This window comes from Triticum urartu, chromosome 5A, assembly GCF_056163025.1.
Source record: "Triticum urartu cultivar PI428250 chromosome 5A, HENAU_Tu73, whole genome shotgun sequence".
In the NCBI taxonomy this organism is placed as follows: domain Eukaryota; kingdom Viridiplantae; phylum Streptophyta; class Magnoliopsida; order Poales; family Poaceae; genus Triticum; species Triticum urartu.
Genome location: NC_141877.1, coordinates 497,921,863 through 497,941,074, shown reverse-complemented (window position 1 = coordinate 497,941,074; position 19,212 = coordinate 497,921,863). Strand labels below are relative to the sequence as shown.

General features: G+C 45.7%; 2 pseudogenes; both read left to right on the top strand.

Annotated features, from left to right (window-relative positions):
• The first annotated feature begins 14,338 nt into the window (after nt 1-14,338).
• LOC147972254 (uncharacterized) lies at nt 14,339-15,120 on the top strand (annotated as a pseudogene).
• An 891-nt stretch (nt 15,121-16,011) lies between these two features.
• On the top strand, nt 16,012-17,058 carry LOC147972253 (uncharacterized; annotated as a pseudogene).
• Nucleotides 17,059-19,212: the final 2,154 nt, after the last annotated feature.

The following is a 19,212-nucleotide window of genomic DNA, read 5'->3' as shown; positions in this document are numbered from 1 at the left end:
TACATAAATGAGTGTAAATTACAATAGTGTGAAAATTTTATTGTTCTTATTTAGTTTTAGTTTTTATTTTATTTTCATGTCTTCCTTAGGAAACTTTCCTTTTGCAAAAAAATTGTTAAAAATAATTCTGTAATTAGGAGAAAATCTCCCCTTGCCCAAACCGTCGTTGCGGTTTGTCCCGCAACCGACGTCTCCCTTCGATCTCCTAGAACCGACGCCTCCTCGAGGGATCGTCGTGTCTCTCCGGGTCATATAAAAGAGGACCTGTAACCATCCACTAGTAGAAAAAAAGGCTTTGGTCCAGGCCGGGTCAGCCCATTAGTCCCGGTTCAGTCTAGAACCGGGACCAATGGGGGCATTGGTCCCGGTTCGTGAGCCCAGGGGGCCGGCCGGGCCACGTGGGCCAATGGTCCCGGTTCATCTGGACCTTTTGGTCCCGGTTGGTGGGATGAACCGGGACCAATGGGCCTCGCTCCTGGCCCACCACCATTGGTCCCGGTTGGTGGCTTGAACCGGGACCAAAGGCTCCCCTTTAGTCCCGGTTCATGCCACCAACCGGGACCAATGAAGTGCCTATATATACCCCCTCGCGTAAGAGCAGAGCACACTGCTCCGTCTTTTTCTGGCCGAGGGGGAGAGGGCTTGGTGGTGCTCTAGCTCACCTCCTATGCACACAAGGTGTTCGATGGAATGCCCGAGCCACACTACTTAAGCTTTCTCCTCTCCAAGCTCGACCTCCAAGCTCCATTTTCCATAATATTTGTTTAGGTTTAGCGGTCCGTCACGCCCCGTCCCCGTCTTCACCGTCGTCGATCACCCGCGCCGAGCTCATCGCCGGCACCACCGTGGTGAGCCTCTTGTTCTTATCCTCTTTCTGAAAGGAAAAATATTCTTACTTGTATGTTTACATAGATACTTGTATTATTTTCTTACTTTTATTATTGCATCTTATATAGTGCGATGGTTTTGGTATCCGCCCCCGTCGGCCCTCGTCCTGTCTATGATTCGGATGTGGTATATATATTATCTTTATAACTATTGGTTCATTTATTATTTATGAAAATTATGCCGACCAACGTGACATAGATTTTATTTATGTAGGATGTATGTGAATCAGAAATGCCAACCGACCCTATTGTAGAGAGGTTAAATTTAGTTGAAGAAGAAAACAATTTGTTGAAGGAAAAAATAAAAAAATTGAGAAGGAGAAGATGATATTGGAGTTGCATGTTGCGGATGTCGTCGATGATCACAAGATCAAGATGGATGCAATGCGCTTGAAGATTAGAAAGATTAGAAAATATGCCATTCATACCGAGGCTTGGTATCATTATGACGTTGGATCAATTGTTACCTTGGTTGCGATTATGATCGCATTTGTTTTCACATTGAAATGTTTTACATAGTTTCAATGTACGGTTTAATTAATTAGATGCTCTGGAGAGCTATATGTTGTTAGATGAGAACTATGTATGCACTTTGCTTTTAATGTGATGATGAACTTCTATTAATTTGGACACTTAATTATATATAATGCACGCAGATGAACCGGCAATGGATGTACGGAGACAGACACACCTGCGAGTACATTAAGGGCGTGCATGAGTTTCTCGATGCGGCTGAGGCAAACAAGCAGAATGGTTTTATGTGTTGTCCATGCACTGAATGTGGGAATATGAGGTCTTACTCTAACCGGAAAATCCTTCACTCCCACCTGCTTTATAAGGGTTTCATGCCACACTATAATGTTTGGACGAGGCATGAAGAAATAGGGGTTATGATGGAAGACGACGAAGAAGAAGAGTACGATGACAACTATGTGCCCCCTGAATACGGTGATGCTGCAACGGGGGGAGTTGGTGAAGATCAAGAGGAACCAGACGATGTGCCCAATGATGCTGCAACGGGTGAAGCTGCTGAAGATCAAGAGGAACCAGACGATGTGCTCGATGATGATGATCTCCGCCGGGTCATTGTCGATGCAAGGACACAATGCGAAAGTCAAAAGGAGAAGCTGAAGTTCGATCACATGTTAGATGATCACAAAAAAGGGTTGTACCCCAATTGCGAAGATGGCAACACAAAGCTCGGTATCGTACTGGAATTGCTGCAGTGGAAGGCAGAGAATGCTGTGGCTGACAAAGGATTTGAGAAGTTACTGAAAATATTGAAGAAGAAGCTTCCAAAGGATAACGAATTTCCCGATAGTACATACGCAACAAAGAAGGTTGTATGCCCTCTAGGATTGGAGGTGGAGAAGATACATGCATGCCCTAATGACTGCATCCTCTACCGCGGTGCATACAAGGATCTAAACGCATGCCCGGTATGCGGTGCATTGCGGTATAAGATCAGACGAGATGACCCTGGTGATGTTGATGGCGAGCCCCCCAGGAAGAGGGTTCCTGCGATGGTGATGTGGTATGCTCCTATAGTACCACGGTTGAAACGTCTGTTCAGAAACGAAGAGCATGCCAAGTTGATGCGATGGCACAGTCAGAACCGAAAGAAAGATGGGAAGTTGAGAGCACCCGCTGACGGGTCGCAGGAGAAAAATCGAGAGAAAGTACTGGGATTAGTTTGCAAAGGACCAAAGGAATGTATGGTTTGCTTTAAGCGCGGATGGCATTAATCCTTTCGGGGAGTAGAGCAGCAATCAAAGCACCTGGCCCGTGACTCTATGTATGTATAACCTTCCTCCTTGGATGTGCATGAAGCGGAAGTTCCTTATGATGCCAGTTCTCATCCAAGGCCCTAAGAAACCCGGCAACGACATTGATGTGTACCTAAGGCCATTAGTTGAAGAACTTTTACAGCTGTGGAATGGAAACGGTGTACGTATGTGGGATGAGCACAGACAGGAGGAATTTAACCTTAAGGCATTGCTGTTCGTGGCCATCAACGATTGGCCCGCTCTCAGTAACCTTTCAGGATAGACAAACAAAGGATACCACGCATGCATGCACTGTTTAGATGACACTGAAAGTATATACCTGGACAAATGCAGGAAGAATGTGTACCTGGGCCATCGTCGATTTCTTCCGACCAACCATCAATGTCGAAAGAAAGGCAAGCATTTCAAAGGTGAGGCAGATCACCGGAAGAAGCCCGTCATGCGTACCGGTGATCACGTACTTGCTATGGTCAATGATTTACACGTAATCTTTGGAAAGGGTCCTGATGGACTAGCTGTTCCGAATGACGCTGAGGGACACGCACCCATGTGGAAGAAGAAATCTATATTTTGGGACCTACCCTACTGGAAAGACCTAGAGGTCCGCTCTTCAATCGACGTGGTGCACGTGACGAAGAACCTTTGCATGAACCAGCTAGGCTTCTTGGGCGAGTATGGGAAGACAAAAGATACACGTGAGGCACGGGAGGACCTGCAACGTTTGCACGAAAAAGACGACATGCCTTCGAAGCAGTATAAAGGTCCTGCCAGCTACGCTCTTATGAAAGAAGAGAAAGAAATCCTCTTTGAATGCCTGCTTAGTATGAAGGTCACGACTGGCTTCTCGTCGAATATAAAGGGAATAATAAATATGCCAGAGAAAAAGTTTCAGAACCTAAAGTCTCTTGACTGCCACGTGATTATGACGCAACTACTTCCGGTTGCATTGAGGGGGCTTCTACCGGCAAACGTCCGATTAGCCATTGTGAAGCTATGTGCATTCCTCAATGCAATCTCTCAGAAGGTGATCGATCCAGAAATCGTACCAAGGCTAAGGAGTGATGTGGAGCAATGTCTTGTCAGTTTCGAGCTGGTGTTCCCACCATCCTTCTTCAATATCATGACGCACGTCCTAGTTCATCTAGTCGACGAGATTGTCATCCTGGGGCCCGTATTTCTACACAATATGTTCCCCTTTGAGAGGTTCATGGGAGTCCTAAAGAAATATGTCCGTAACCGCGCTAGGCCAGAAGGAAGCATCTCCATGGGCCATCAAACAGAGGATGTTATCGGGTTTTGTGTTGACTTCATTCCTGGCCTTAAGAAGATAGGTCTCCCTAAATCGCGGTATGAGGGGAGACTGACTGGAAAAGGCACTCTTGGAAGTGACTCAATAATATGCAGGGACGGATATTCTTGGTCTCAAGCACACTACACAGTTCTACAGAACTCTAACTTGGTGACCCCGTATGTCGATGAACACCAGAACAGTCTGCGCTCCAAACACCCGGAGCAGTGCGACGACTGGATTACATGTGAACACATCAGGACTTTCAGCAGTTGGTTGGAAACACGTCTCAGAGGTGACAAAACTGTTTGTGATGAGTTGTACTTGTTGTCCAGGGGACCATCTTTGACTGTATTGACTTACAAAGGATATGAGATAAATGGGAATACATTTTACACGATCGCCCAAGATCAAAAGAGCACCAACCAAAACAGCGGTGTCCGCTTTGATGCAGCAACCGAGAGCGGAAAGGACACATATTATAGTTACATAGTGGACATATGGGAACTTGACTACGGACCTGATTTTAAGGTCCCTTTGCTTAAGTGCAAATGGGTCAATCTGTCAGGCGGCGGGGTACAGGTAGACCCACAGTACGGAATGACAATAGTGGATCTAAAAAATCTTGGGTACACTGACGAACTGTTCGTCCTAGCCAATGATGTGGCACAGGTTATCTATGTGAAGGACATGTCTACCAAACCGAGAAAAAGAAAAGAGAAGGAAGCAAATACATCATACGATGAGCCAAAGCGCCACATAGTTCTTTCAGGAAAAAGGGACATCTTGGGAGTGGACAGCAAGACAGACATGTCTGAAGATTATGAAAAGTTTCATGAAATTCCTCCCTTCAATGTCAAGGCTGACCCAAGCATCTTGATAAACGATGAAGATTATCCATGGTTATGGCGCAATAAGCAAATGACACAAGCGAAGAAAAAGTGAAGACTTTCTCCCGCAACTATTATGATGATACCATGCCAACTTTGTAACACACGAGTATGCTATGCCAACTTTTTCAGAGTTCATTTAACTATTCAAATTTGAAAACTAATGGCACTAACAAAAATTTTATAATTTTTCTAAAACTAATGGCACTAACAGAAAATTTATAATTTTCGGAGTTCATTTGGAATTCATTTGAAATGCTTTTCAATTTCAGGGTCTTATAGCTTAAAAAATCAGTAAATGCATGAAAAATAACAAATGAAGTCAGAAAGGGTTGAAAATTGATGATGTGGCTTTGAATGGTGCATTTTGAACACAGAAAAAAAATATGGAGTTCAAATAAGTTCAAGAAAATGAAATCCCTTTGTAATAGATGATCTTTCGTCCGAAACCCTGATACTTCGAAAGAGATTATCCGTTTTGTACACGAAATGCATCCAGTTTTTGCCGTAACCATCTCAACTTTGTTGCACATGCTATGTGGGTGAAATGATGATACCATGCCAACTTTCAACCTTTTCGGAGTTCATTTGAAATGCTTTTCAATTTCAGGGTCTTATAGCTCAAAAAAATCAGTAAATGCATGAAAAATAACAAATGAAGTCAGAAAGGGTTGAAAATTGATGATGTGGCTTTGATTGGTGCATTTTGAACACAGAAAAAATATGGAGTTCAAATAAGTTCAAGAAAATGAAATCCCTTTGCAACAGATGATCTTTCGTCCGAAACCATGATACTTCGAAAGAGATTGTCCGTTTTGTACACGAAGTGCATCCAGTTTTTGCCGTAACCATCTCAACTTTGTTGCACATGCTATGTGGGTGAAATGATGATACCATGCCAACTTTCAACCTTTTCGGAGTTCATTTGAAATGTTTTTCAATTTCAGGGTCTTATAGCTCAAAAAAATCAGTAAATGCATGAAAAATAACAAATGAAGTCAGAAAGGGTTGAAAATTGATGCTGTGGCTTTGAATGGTGCATTTTGAACACACAAAAAATATGGAGTTCAAATACGTTCAGGAAAATGAAATCCCTTTGTAACAGATGATCTTTCGTCCGAAACCCTGATACTTCGAAAGAGATTGTCCGTTTTGTACACGAAGTGCATCCAGTTTTTGCCGTAACCATCTCAACTTTGTTACACATGCTATGTGGGTGAAATGATGATACCATGCTAACTTTCAACCTTTTCGGAGTTCATTTGAAATGCTTTTCAATTTCAGGGTCTTATAGCTCAAAAAAATCAGTAAATGCATGAAAAATAACAAATGAAGTCAGAAAGGGTTGAAAATTGATGATGTGTCTTTGAATGGTGCATTTTGAACACAAAAAAAATATGGAGTTCAAATAAGTTCAAGAAAATGAAATCCCTTTGTAACAGATGATCTTTCGTCCAAAACCCTGATACTTCGAAAGAGATTGTCCGTTTTGTACACGAAGTGCATCCAGTTTTTGCCGTAACCATCTCAACTTTGTTGCACATGCTATGTGGGTGAAATGATGATACCATGCCAACTTTCAACCTTTTCGGAGTTCATTTGAAATGCTTTTCAATTTCAGGGTCTTATAGCTCAAAAAAGCAAAAGGAATCAACTAAAAAGTTTGTATAAACCTCTAGTATTTTTGAAACTAAACTTATATAAAATTTATGCAACTTAAATTCAGAAAGTATTTTTTGTTCAACACATTAATAGCAAAAAGAATTTAATAGAAAAAAATAACAAAATTTGTTTTTGATTAAAACAGATATTAAAAATAACCTAAAATTACCAAATAGAGTATAAGTATTTAGTACAAAAAAGAATCACTCAAAAATCTAACTTCATAGTAAATTCATTCATAAACTAGTGATTCACATACATTTTAAAACTATAAGTATTTAGTATAAAAAAATAAAAAGCAAAAAATAAAACAAAAGAAGAAAACAAAAAAAATTCAAATTTTAAAACTAATGGCACTAACAGAAAGTTTATAATTTTTGTGACCTAAAAGCAAAAAAGAAATCACTAAAAAACTATAAGTATTTAGTACAAAAAAAAGCAAAAAAGAAAACAAAAGAAGAAAACAAAAAAAATCAAATTTTAAAACTAATGGCACTAACAGAAAGTTTATAATTTTTGTGACCTAAAAGCAAAAAGAAATCACTAAAAAACTATAAGTATTTAGTACAAATAAAAAAATAAAAAGCAAAAAAGAAAACAAAAGAAGAAAACAAAAAAAATGCCACCTACTAGGCCTCCACGGCCTGAATACGACTAGAAACCCTTCCATGGGCTAGGATTCAGGCCCGCAGAAGGCCTAGCAGGCCCAACAGGCATAGCAGTGCACAGATTAGGACCGTAAGCCTGCAATAGAGAGGAGCTCGAGAGGGATGTGGCAGCGAGGCTTATAAACCACTCCGAGCCCCTCTCAACTAGCGATGTGGGACTAAACTTACGACCGCACTGCGCCAGCACAGGGCGTTTGGTCCCGGTTGGTAGCACCAACCGGGACTAAAGGGGTGCATTGGTACCAGTTCGTAACACCAACCGGGATGAATGCCCCCCTTTAGTCCCGGTTGGTGCCACCAACCGGGACCAAACGCCTCTGCTTCCCGCCCTTTGGGCTGCCAAAAAAAGGCCTTTCGTCCCGGTTGGTAGCACCAACCGGGACCATAGGTGCGCATTCGTCCCGGTTCGTGCGACGAACCGGGACCATAGGTCCGCCTATATAAGCCCACACTTGCGAAAATTTCGCCAACTGCTCCATTCCCCATCGCCGATGCCGCCAGGCTGCTCATCCTCCCCGTCGCCGTTGCCGCGCCCTGCCCCATCCCCGCATGCTTGCCGTCGCCGCGCCCTGCCCTGTCGCCGTCGCCGCGCCCTGTCGCTGTCGTCGTCGTCGCGCCCTCCTGCCCGTCGCCGGCCGCCCTGCCCCGAGCCAGCTGCCGTCCGCCCTGCCCCGAGCCCTGCCTCCTCGTCCCCGTCGCCGTGTGCCGCCCCGAGCCCGCCGCCGTCCCCGTCGCCGTGTGCCACCCCGAGCCCGTCGTCCCCGTCACCGCGTGTCGCGCGCCCCGCGCACGCCGTCCCCATCGCCGGCATCCCCGAGCCCGCCGTCCTCCTTCCCGTCGCTGGCCTCCTCTCCCCGTCGCCGCCCGCCCCCAGTGAGCTCCCCCCTTTCCCATCCCCGTCGCCGACGACGCCACCCATTGCCGCCACTGCTCTCTCTTTTTACGTTCATAGATTTTTTTCATGTATGTATGAATGTCGATATGTATGTACGTATGGATATGGCTATATATGCATGTTTTCTCTGTGTATATATGTTCATGTATGCAAAAGTTACATTTTTAGAAAATCATCTATATATGTTCATATATGCAGAAGTTCTATATGAATGTGGCTATATGTATGTTCATGGAAAATAATTTTGCTCGATGATCTTTTTGTTCACGATGTTCATATAATTTTTTTCATGTATGTATGAATGTCGATATGAATTGTACCTATGATGTTTTTTTATTCATAGATGAATATGTATGTGGCTATGTATGTGTATGTGGCTATGTGAATATGCAAAGAAGAGGAGATGAAGAAGATGATATATTTTCTTATTCGTGGGTGTGTCGAGAGGGTCGTCCATAACTTTAGTGCATTTTAGGTTATTTTCATTTTAGGTCATTTTAGGTCGTGGGTGTGCCGAGAGGGCGGCCGAGGGGTCGAGGGTCATCGAACATGAGAGGGGGGATGATAGATGATGATGAGGGGGGAGGGGGGACGTCAGACATTCATGAGAGAGGCGGGGAAGAAGGGGAAGAAGAGGGAGAAGAAGAGGAGAGGAAGTCTTCTCCTCTATTCTTTCTCCTCCTCTATTCTTTCTTCTCTTCTTTTTTCTTCTTCTTCCTATATGTATTAGTTTTTTTATTTAGGTTGTTAATTAGATATTAATTTTGTTCATATATGTATGGATGCATGTGATATGTATGTATGTATGTATGTATCGGGTATGTCGTTGTCGATATACCCCCTACCCGATAACTTCGACATGAGGGGGTCGAGAGGGGGTCTAGGGTCGCCGAGGGGTCGAGGGTCGTCAAACATGAGAGGAAGAAGAGGATAAAAAAGAAGAGGAAGAAGAAAAAAAAAGAGGAGAAGAAAGAATAGAGGAGAAGATCTCCTATATTCTTTCTTCTCCTCTTTTTTTCTTCTTCTTCCTCTTTTTTTATCGGGAACAAGGGTCGTCGAGGGTCACCGAGTGGTAGAGGAAACCCTAAATAGCAAGTATCGTGGGTGTGAGATACATGTGGCCGTCGGTGTCGGACACTACATCCACGTCCCACAAGTGACGTGGGCTGGGTCGCCGAGCGGTAGAGGAAACCCTAAATAGCAAGTATCGTCGGTGTGAGATACATGTGGCCGTCGGTGTCGGACACTACATCCACGTCCCACAAGAAGCCCACGTCACTTGTGGGACGTGGATGTAGTGTCCGACACCGACGGCCACATGTATCTCACACCCACGATACTTGCTATTTAGGGTTTCCTTACCACTCGGTGACCCTCGACGACCCTCGTTCCCGATAAAAAAAGAGGAAGAAGAAGAAAAAAAGAGGAGAAGAAATAATAGAGGAGTTCTTACTCCTCTATTCTTTCTTCTCCTCTTTTTTTTCTTCTTCCTCTTCTTTTTTATCCTTGAAGCATTGTCGAGGCCACCCCAAACCCTAGAGAAGCAGCGTCGAGGCCACCCCAAACCCTAGAGAAGCAGCGTCGAGGCCACTAATTAATATTAGTTCTACGTTTGCCACTAATATATCCATCTGTCATGTTTGGATAATAATTTCCATGTTGTCAATATTTGTAGAAACTATGGACACCGCCCGAGACGAAGTACAAGAAGAGTTGTTGGGGGACATAATCGCACGAGGAAGTGATGCCGTCGTCTCGTTGTTTCTCAACGAAACCGATGATCTGGAAGCAGCTGGCTATGATTATGATGGCTCCGGTGACCTAATGCCGGTGCAAGAAGGAGACCGTGAGGACGGCTCCGGTGACCCAATGCCGGTGCAAGAAGGAGACCGTGATGACGTCTCTGGTGAGCGAACCAAGTCCGACCAGGTATATATATTAGTTAAGCTTCTGCTGACTAGCTAATTGATGCATTCATTGTTTTGGTATGTACACATATTAATTAAGTCTTTATTCTTTTTTCTAGCCCTCCGGATCGAGCACAACTTCGGTAAAGAGACGAGGCCCGAAGAAAAAGTTGAGCTCGGATGAAAAGTTTGAGGTCATAGCAATCGCGCCCAACGGCCAACCGACTGAACCCCTCTGGACAAAGAGCGCATTTGTTGCTCAGTGCGGGGTTTTGGTTAGGGACAAGATCCCGATCAGCATCCAGCAATGGTTAAAGCCGGCTACAGAAGACCCTGAGGTGTCTTATGTCAATGATATGCAGAAAAATGATCTTTGGACTGAGCTGAAGTCAAATTTCACCCTACCGCCAGAGGATGATCTAGAGAAGCCAGTTAAAGAGCAATTAATCAAGTCTTTTGCTCTTAAGAGGATGGTAGAACTATTCAGGAGGTGCAAGAAAGAGCTGAATAAGTTTGTCGAAAATAAAGAGACACCATAATTCAAGGGCAGATATGAGAAGATCAGAGATCACTGGCCCGCATTTGTGACCCACAAGACATCGGAAAAGAGTAAGAAGATGTCAGCGACAAACAAGCAAAATGCTGCGAAGAAGAAGCATCACCATCGCACGGGGTCAGGTGGCTACCTCGTAGCCCGGCCTAAGTGGGCCAAGACTGAGAATGATCTAGTTGATAAAGGGATCGAACCAGAGACAATTAACTGGCCAGACCGTTGCCGGACTTGGTTCTTCGGGGCTGGCGGAACCTTGGACCCTGTAACAGGGAAGTGCATTTGGGCGAACGATCAAATGGACATACCAGTCAGGAAGCTTCAGCAGTATATCGAAGCAGCGCAGCAAGGGACGTTCTTTCCAGACAGAGAGAACGACGAGCTCACAATGGCCCTCGAGAATCCTGAGCACCCTGGACGGACGCGAGGCACGCCAGGCTCCATTCCGTGGAAGGTTGGGTTTCCGGACGCAGGCGGTTACAAATCCCAGGAGAGGAGGAAAAAATTGCAGCAGACCCAAATGCAGGCGCTGCAAGCAAGGGTACAAGCGATAGAGGAACGAGAAGCAAATCGCAGCAAATGTACTGCCGAAGCTTCCCCTGAAGCTACCCCGCCATCTCAGCGGAGAAGCAGCGTGGCTTCCACCGAGCTACTTCAGCCGGAGCATGCCTTGACGGCTCCTGCCAGCTATCCCATGGATGCTATCACGGAGTCTCAAAATTGCCACCTTATGACGCAATGGATGAATTTGAAGGTCAAGGCGGCTGTTGGCTCTGTTTATCCTACTGAATCTGGCGCAACTTTTCACTGTCGGCCGATTTCAGAAGGATATGCTAGGGTGATGGTGGATGAAATAATGGAGGGATTTGAGGACCTCCAGCTTGACCACCCTACTGGTGAAGGGGAGACTAGGCTGGGGTCTGCTCTGAAGACTCCATGCCTATGGCGGAAGGAGCTCATCAACCTTCCGAACTGAACTCCTCTGCCTCCTCCTCCTCCGGCAAGTCAGGGCACTCCGCCTCCTCCACCGCCTCCTCCTCCGGCAAGTTAGGGCACTCCGCCCCTCCACCGCCTCCTCCTCCGGCAAGTCAGGGCACTCCGCCTCCTCCACCGCCTCCTCCTCCGGCGAGTGACTATCAGGGCACTCGACCGGCTCCTTCTCCGGCGCGTGGCGACACTCCGCCTCCTTCTCCGCCTGCGCCGACGCGCCCGAGCAGCCAGCCTCCTCCTTCTCCACCTCGTCAACAAGGGCGGAAGAGACCTGCCGCCGCTCCGGCTGCTCTGGCGCGTCGTAGTCCTTCTCCTCCGCCTCGTAAGCAAGTAAAGAAGACAACCGCTCCGTCTGCTCTGCCGGCGTCTAGCAGTACAGCCAGAGGCGGGAGGGAATACAGATTCGGTGCTTCTCTGAAGACTCCAGAGAAGTTACCATACGAGAGGACCCCGGAGGAGAACGCTGAGATCGCACGAGAAGAAGTGAGGAACTACTTTGAAGGGGTGAAAGCAAAGAAACATCCACCTCCGGAGGAGAAGGTAGATCCGGTGAAAGCGAAGCGCATTCTGGCTGCCCTGACAAAACCACCCAAGTCTCCGCCGAAAGGAAACTATGAGCGCATTATTGGAAAGGAATTTGCCGAAGCGGAGCGGTCGGGAAGTACTGTTAGTGATCAAAGGCTGAAAGAACGATGAGCTGGGAAACAAATTGCCGAGCTCGGCGAACAAGCGAAGCAATCGTGCCCCCCGCTCAAGGTGCCTAGCGACAACGTCGCTAATGATCCGAGGATGGTGCCCGGTTATAGCAATCTTGGTGATTACCTGCCCGACGATGTACATTATGATTTCATGGAGGTGCAGATACAAAGATACGTGTACGGGAAGCCTCTCGTCAAAGATGAAAGATCTCTATCAACGATGATGCGAAGATTGCATGATTGGTACTTGAAAATCTGCAGAGACTCTGGGGGGAGGAGTACTTTGTATGTGAAGGTTAAAAAGGAGCATGACCTCGTTGGAATTGAACTGTTGCCTGTTCCATTTGAGGAGTTCTTTCAGTGTTTCAATCAATTGGCCCTCGATAAAACAACGGTCACCTCCTACTGTCTGTAAGTAGTACTACTTCTGTCATTAAGTCTCTCTATATAGCTCAGCTCTTTCATTGCACGTATTTATAATCATCCTCACTATATTATGCAGATTGAAGATCGCCGAATTGAAGAAAAGACAAGTCGGTGATATTGGGTTCATTAACACATATCTCATAGATGCAACTCAGGTTAAATTTCATGCCACAGATACCGAGGCCAACTTGCTACGATCGTTGGTAATAAATGAAAACAAAGATATAATACTCTTTCCTTACAACTTCAGGTGAGTGTTACTGTCTTGTGCGTATTCGGTTTCCCTTATATATTAGTCAAGGTTATAGTAATGTAATTGATGAGTTATGCATGCGTGTGCAGTTACCACTATATTCTCCTGGAGATTAAGCTTGAGCAGGGACTAGTAACCGTCTTAGACTCAAGACGAAAAGATCCCCAGGACTATGCGGACATGACTCAAATGCTCGAGAAGTAAGTTAAATTGATCATTATCCACCATATCAGCAACTTTGTTCATTTCCTGATATATCAAGTAATTGTTTTCTTTGTCTGGCAGGGTTTGGAAAAAATTCTCCAAAAAAGCTCCAGGACTCCCGAAGAAGCTGCAATTTAGACACCCAAAAGTAAGTACTATAGTAGCATGTTCCGCGCATCTCCTATTGATTCAAGTGCTAGTTTCATCAATACCATTTGGCATTCTTATTAGTTTGATTGACCTCTATTTCTTGTAAAGTGGTTGTGGCGGGAACAAGGGAATGATTTCTGTGGATACTACGTTTGCGAGTCCATCCGCCACACGACCTGTGAGCGGGGCTACACTGACGAACAATATGAAGTACGTAAATAACAACATTCACAATTTTATTTTATTACCATCATTTGTGTTGAGTTTCATTCATTCATATATATATATATATATATGTATTGACCCCCTTCTTCAAATTAGATGTTTCGGAAGCGGGATGAACTCCTAGCACCAGCTCGCATGCGAGCAATTCAAGAGGAAATAGCGGCATTCTTTCTTGACCACGTGATCGCTGAAGACGGAGAATACTATGTGGACCATGAGTCCGTATGATTATATTTGTAAGAGATAATTATTGTATATATGTAGCCGGTAGTGTCGGATAGATATACGAGAACTTGTTGTTCGACCAATCTCTCGGAGAAGGAGAGGTGGTCGATATCACTTCTCCCTGTATGCATATATGTTCATGACGATCTTCTGTTTCCTTCGTTTGCTTACTAGCTAGCTAGCGTGTCTAGTCCTCTCTATACGTATGTATAGTACGTAGCGTCGATCAAGCACGGACATAAGAGATGACACTTCTCTCTATTAATTATAGCTAGCTAACACAATATATGAAACACCTAAATTAACCCCCCAAAACCCCCAAACCCCCCAACCGGGACCAAAGGGTCTCCTGCCTGGGCTCCGCGCATAGGCCACGTGGAGGCCCATCTGTCCCGGTTCTGGATTGAACCGGGACTAAAGGGACAGGGCATTAGTACCGACCTTTTAGTCCTGGTTCAGGAACCGGGACAAAAGGCCCTTACGAACCGGGACAACAGGCCCTTTTTCTACCAGTGATCGATCAAGGATTCAATCACTTTCAATTCAAAACACGTTATCATGCACGTAGAACATCCAACGAGAGCAAAAGGCAACGGAGAAAGGAGAAGAGAGGAAGCACTTGCCGCCGGTGAGATGACAGGCCTCGTCTCCTTCTTCCTTCGTCTGATCCGCGAGGACGGTCGCCGCTACCGCCTCATTGCCCTTCGCCGCCATGGAGTTGGTGGCCACCGCCATTTCCGTCGTCGGATGCAAGCCATCCGACGGTTCGGCCGTAGCGCCACTGGATGCGCCCGTCGCGGTGCTCACCACGCCCCTGGACACGGTCCCCGTGCTCCCGGACGCGCCCACTGCGGTGCTCCCCGCGCCCGTGGCCAGGCGTCCATGGGGTACGACCCTTGGATGGTGGCCGGCCCAAGCGCCCCCATGATGCACGGGGCCGCTACCACGCCTGCCCTGCCCACTGGGTCTCCGCCTCCACCACCTCCTCCGCCGGTCGCATGGATCCCGCCGTCGACGCCAACGCCTGATGCCGTGGCCATTGGCCCGAGCCTCCGCCCACCTGGCTACGCCCCTATGCCGATGTGCGCCGTCGTGAACGAGGAGGAGGCGCTCGCCTTCGTCTCCGCGCCGACCGGTGCCTCCGGAGTAGTCCACATTGGAGTCTGCATGGAGGGCGCTGCCGCCGCCGGCGGCACGCCTCAACAGGAGACTGCCATGGGCTCGAGCAGCCGCGCGAAGCGGCGCTTCGGCCGCCTCTTCGGGCGCGCCGTCGCAGCCCTCGACCGCCGCCCCGGCTGTCGCTAGGCTCATGCGCTCCGACGAACCTCGGCTTCACTGCTACTCCACAGCGCCAGGCTTCCACCATCGCCGTCTCCTCTTCAGATGATGAGGCCTCGTCGGTGTCGCGTCACTGACACCTGAAGATGCGAGGGGAGGCGCCGACGCTCGCCCCGGTCGCCGGCGACTGGGCTCCCTGCTCCTTGCGAGCGCAGGTGGTGGTGGGGATCGAGCGTTGTGCGGGTCCTTATCCATAACCGCCCCACCTCTCGCCTCCTCTTATGCGGTGTGGGTGGCTGCAGGCTGGCCTCGGTCGGCGGTGGCAGGCCCAGGCCCAGGCGATCAGCCTACTTTCTTCAAGTTTTTTTCTCTGTTTTTATTAGTCTAGTACTAATTATTGTATTTGTGCAATTTTAGTCTATATTTAGTACTGTTTAGTACATAGATTGACTACTACTTACATTTTAGTCATGTTCTAGATTCATTCTATGTTAGGACTTGTGTAATTATTAGTAGGTGTGTTTATATTATGTAATGGATTGATAATATAAATAAAGTACCGGATTTCATCTGGGAAGAATGACATGTTCCATGTGTTTACCACATCTCATTTTTATCGAACATGTCTTTGCGATTGAGATCTTCTCTCGCATATCAAACTTGCAAATTTTTGAATGTTTCTCCCTCATCTTATTTGGAATCACAAGGTAATGAGTTGTGATCTACTACTCATTTTGCAGACTATCCTCTCTTACTGTGAGGTCTACGCTTTGTCATTCTCGACAAACGATTACCTCCAATGTGTATTCCTTATATCTGAATTGTAGCATACACAAGGTAATGGCGATGTAGCCTATTACTGTGAGATCTAAGTGATCTTCAAAGTGTTATGTTCACACAATTGAGGTTGAGAATTTTTCAAGTTTACACTTGAGTATCAATTTTTTGCATTCTTATTACACAACCATGATGGTTTTTAATTTACCACCCGTAAATTAATTATCTCTGGTTTTTCCATGTAGGCAAAGATGTCTGCCAAAGAATTTGAGGAGCTTTGCCCTCAATGGCCACAATTACCCTACATGGGCTATGGACATCAAGATCAGTCTTGCATCCCGTGGGATAGCGCGTGCAATACAACCCCCGGAGACTCCTCTCCCGGATGGGGCCATGCCGCTGACAGAACAGCAGAACTATGCTGCCTTATTCATCATAAGGCACCATATTCATCCAGATCTCAAGTCTGAGTATTTACATGAGGAATCTCCTAGTACTCTGTTTCTAGCCCTCAAAACGAGGTATGAACAGCAGAAGGCAGTAGTCCTGCCCGAAGCACTCCATGATTGGACTCATCTTCGTCTTCAGGATTTCAAGTCCATCGGCGAGTACATGTTCATAAGATATGTTCCAAACTGCAATTTTGTGAGAAGGAACCTACTAACGGGGAGAAGATAGAGAAAACTTTGTCTACTATGCTCCCTTCAGATAGGATCCTCCAATAGCAATACCGTGCTCGTAACTACACTGTCTATTCCGAGCTTATTCACATGTTACTTCAGGCTGAAAAGCATGATGAGCTACTCGCTAAGAATGGCTCTCAGCGCCCAGTTGGGGCACAACCTTTACCTGAAGTTCATATGAATGTTGCAAATAGACAAAAGTTTAATGGTACCTCTCGAGGTAAACAATCCAATTCCGAGCATAAGCGAAAGCGCAATGGGAACAGGAGATCTAGATACCCAGGCAAGGGAAAAGGCACTTCAAAGCCCAGGTTTGATAAATCTAAGCTTTGCAACAAGTATGGATGCTCCACGCATTCTATTGAAAAGTGTACAATGCCCAAGCATCTGGTTATGCTGTACCAGCAATCTCAGGGATGCAAAGCACCTCAAGGGAAAAGGTTTGAAGCCAACTTCAACCTTCATCCGGATAGCGCAAAAGGAGATGGTGGTTCGCACGATGTTCCTCCTGGACCAAGTAATGTCGTGGTTCCTTATCTGCCTGAGGCTTCTGCTGAAATGGAGAACACGTTGATTGAGTACACTGCAAACAACGTGTTTGGCGACTTCGACTAGTCCCTCAATCTCCTTAGTGATCTACTTAATTATGTCCATTTGTGATGATTGTAATAACAACATAAGTTTGTTGTTTTCTTTATATTGTATTGTATCAGCACATTTGATATAATAAAGATTGTATTATATATATTACTATGAGGTTTTCTTATTGAAAATTCTTTGTTTTATATAGTTTTCTTCGGGGACAATCCGATGGAAGAGGAATTATGCCTTGTGGACAGTGGTGCCACAAACTCCATACTGAGGGAGATGAAATATTTCCAAACTCTGAAAAGACAAATGGAGATATTCTAACTATCGCTGGACGCGATACTGTGATTGTTGGTACTGGACGTGCCATATTCACCCTCCCAAGTGGTACATATGTGACAATTGAGGATGCTTTACTGTATCCCGATTCTGCACGTACCTTGATCAGTTATCGAGATATCCGTAAAAATGGTTTTCATATTGAAACCCATGAAGACAATAAAGAGGAGTATCTACTCTTTACTAAAGATGACGGATATGGCAAAAAGGTACATGAGAAAATTCCTTATCTATCGTCTGGTTTGTACTATACGTACATCAAACCCGTGGAACATGTTGCATACAAAGTAATTTTTCAGAATGTTAACGCATTCCAAACCTGGCATGATCGTCTAGGCCATCCTGGAATAGGGATGATGAGAAAAATTACTAGCAATTCCATTGGTCATAATTTGCTTGAGTCAAAATTTCCTCAATCTTCTGATTTTGTGTGCACATCTTGTGCCACGGGAAAGCTAATTTTGAGGCCCTCACACCTCAAAGTACAAGCTGAACCACTCCAGTTCCTTGAACGTATTCAAGGAGACATTTGTGGTCCCATTCAGCCATTATCTGGACCTTTCCGGTATTTCATGGTTCTGATTGACACATCTACACGATGGTCACATGTGTGTCTTCTATCCACACGAAACCATGCATTTGCCAAGATAATGAGGCAAGTCATTAAGTTGCAAGCCCATTATCCTGAAAGTTGAATTAAATCAATTCGGATGAACAATGCTGCAGAATTCTCCTCACGTGCTTTCAATGATTATTGCATGGCTTTGGGGATCGAAGTTCAGCACTCTATTCCATATGTCCATACACAAAATGGTTTGGCTGAAGCATTGATTAAGAGGATCAAACTCATTGCAAGACCTTTGTTGACGAATTGCAACTTGCCAACCTCTTGTTGGGGTCACGCTGTTTTACACGCTGCTGACTTGATACAATTGAGGCCAACTGCATATCACAGTTCTTCCCCTCTGGAATTGGTACGTGGAAATCCTCCAGGCATTTCCCATCTGCGTAAGTTCGGATGTGCTGCATACATCCCGATCTCACCACCACAGCAGACATCTATGGGCCCACACGGGAAGTTGGGGATCTATGTGGGGTACAAATCACCGTCGATTATCAAGTACCTGGAACCCCTGACTGGGGATCTGTTCACAGCCCGTCATGCTGATTGCATATTTAATGAGGAACATTTTCCGGCATTAGGGGGAGATTTCAAGTACCAGAAAGAATGCCCGGAAATTGATTGGAATGCTCATGCCATTTCATCCTCTGATCCACGTACCCAAGAGACCGAACTTCAAGTTCGGAAGATCATTAATTTGCAACATCTTGCAAATAATCTGCCAGATTCATTTACTGATTTGAAAGGTGTTACAAAATCCTTAAACCCGGCCAGAAACGCGCCAGAAAGAGTGGAGGTACCAATAAAAACCACTCAACTCCCTATTCCTAAAAAGAGGGGGAGTAGTAAGACCTCTGACCCGGAGCATGCTTCTAGCAAGCAACACAGGAAATCGAGGAGAAAAACCTCGGAGTCAGTAAATGCAGGTCAACTCAACGTTGACAAACACCTGATGAGTAGTATACACCCAGTGGAAGGGCAACCTCCACAACCCAGTTCCAGTGTGCACAAACTGACTGGGACATCGGAACACCCAGACTCGATCGTATTGGGAAATCACGAAGAGTCACTAGGGGTGCAAGAAATTTCCATCAACTATGTTGATTCTGGAGAATCATTTGACCGTAAGACTACGACTGTCGACATATATTTTGCTGAAAAGATTGCAGATACCCTTCTCACTGATCATGATCCAAGGTCTATCGTTGAGTGCCAAAAGC